This window comes from Amphimedon queenslandica, unplaced genomic scaffold (genome assembly GCF_000090795.2).
Source record: "Amphimedon queenslandica unplaced genomic scaffold, v1.1 AMPQUscaffold_6624_Cont21420, whole genome shotgun sequence".
NCBI lineage: Eukaryota > Metazoa > Porifera > Demospongiae > Haplosclerida > Niphatidae > Amphimedon > Amphimedon queenslandica.
In genome coordinates, this window is record NW_003553087.1 from 1 (window position 1) to 1,910 (window position 1,910).

The 1,910-nt window shown below is 29.8% G+C and overlaps 1 long non-coding RNA gene across 1 annotated transcript; it reads left to right on the forward strand.

Annotated features, from left to right (window-relative positions):
* The first annotated feature begins 1,649 nt into the window (after window positions 1-1,649).
* LOC109591994 (uncharacterized) lies at window positions 1,650-1,790 on the forward strand. Its single transcript, XR_002190113.1, has 2 exons — window positions 1,650-1,711; window positions 1,752-1,790. It is a non-coding gene; the product is annotated as an uncharacterized LOC109591994 (long non-coding RNA).
* Window positions 1,791-1,910: the final 120 nt, after the last annotated feature.

A 1,910-nucleotide genomic window follows, 5' to 3' on the forward strand; every position in this document is an offset into this window, starting at 1 on the left:
GAGACAGGTATAGGGCTTACCTCCAGGGAAATAAAGACCTCAGAGACATCTCTCAGCACTTTCCCAGGGACTGGCAGTGAGTTTTGATTAGGGACAGGTAAAATCATTAATTGTGTGCATTAAGATGTGCATGTACATGTACATTTTGTGCTTTGTTGTCTTTATCTTTCTTGTTTTTTAGACTTGGTCAAGTAAAAGCTATATACTGGTAAGCATCAAAAAAGCAATTTAATTTTAATCCTTACTATTTTTCATCTTCTCAGTATAATAGTGTAAAGGATTCATGATTTCTTGGCATCAACCAAACACAAGAGTAAAACTCATGTAAAACTTCAACTCCTTATTATTTCCATTTACACATACTAGTATACCATACTGTGTGCGGAGATTGAATAAAAATGCAAGAGGGAAAGAAAAACTTAATACTTTCTGTACTTCTTACGGTTTGTGTTATTTTATTTTATTATTTTATTCCCTTTCTCATGCAGCAAACATGTATATACATGTACACTTCATAAAGTCATCACTGCTATGAGAGAAATCAACTGGATTAAGAATGATAGTTTACATACCTACTTTACCATGGTAATATAGCAAATATTTTTTGTGTTTATTGACTTTATTCACATCTTTATGCTTCAATTTTTCAAGTTATGGCCATTTTTAAAAATGGCCAAAATTTGAAAAATACCCTGTCTATAGCCCATGCTTTTTCCCAAAAAATGCTTCCGAAATCACCCCAAATTTTTATTACATTTTCTGGTAGACATTGATGTCCTTAAGCTATGTAGAAAGTTTGAGCTGATTCCAACTTCAATTTTTCAAGTTATAGCCATATTTAAAAATAGCCAAAATTTGAAAAATACCCTGTCTATAGCCCATGCTTTTTCCCAAAAAATGCTTCCGAAATCACCCCAAATTTTTATTACATTTTCTGGTAGACATTGATGTCCTTAAGCTATGTAGAAAGTTTGAGCTGATTCCAACTTCAATTTTTCAAGTTATAGCCATATTTAAAAATAGCCAAAATTTGAAAAATACCCTGTCTATATAGCCCATGCTTTTTCCCAAAAAATGCTTCCGAAATCACCCCAAATTTTTATTACATTTTCTGGTAGACATTGATGTTCTTAAGCTATGTAGAAAGTTTGAGCTGATTCCAACTTCAATTTTTCAAGTTATAGCCATATTTAAAAATAGCCAAAATTTGAAAAAATATCCTGTCTATAGCCCATGCTTTTTCCCAAAAAATGCCTCTGAAATCACCCCAAATTTTTATTACATTTTTGGTAGATATTGATGTCCTTATGCTATGTAGAAAGTTTAAGCCGATTCCGACTTCAATTTTTCAAGTTATAGCCATATTTAAAAATGGCCAAAATTTCAAAAAATATCCTGTCTATAGCCCATGCTTTTTCTCAAAAAATGCCTCCAAAATCACCCCAAATTTTTGTTATATTTTCTGATACATATTGATGTCCTTATGCTATATAGAAAGTTTGAGCTGATTCCGACTTCAATTTTTCAAGTTATGGCCATTTTAAAAAATTAGCCAAAATTTGAAAAAATATCCTGTCTATTATTATTATTATTATTATTATTAATAAACTTTACAATACATACTATAAAATGTGACAAAAAGAAAAGAAACAAAAAAAGAGATGTATTGAAGGCAAACACAGTAACAAGACTGGCCACCTAAAATTACATAGTAAATAATAATGCTAGAACATAAATAAATACATGAACAGAAAAACATTTAGACACAATTGAAACAAGGACAACAAAAATGAAACGAACAAATTAAAGAAGAATCAAAGTTATTTACAAAGTAATCAGTAAAAAGTGTGTTTAACATAAGTTTAGATTTATCTAAAGAATTATTAAGTAAATTAATTTTAGTTTTAGTA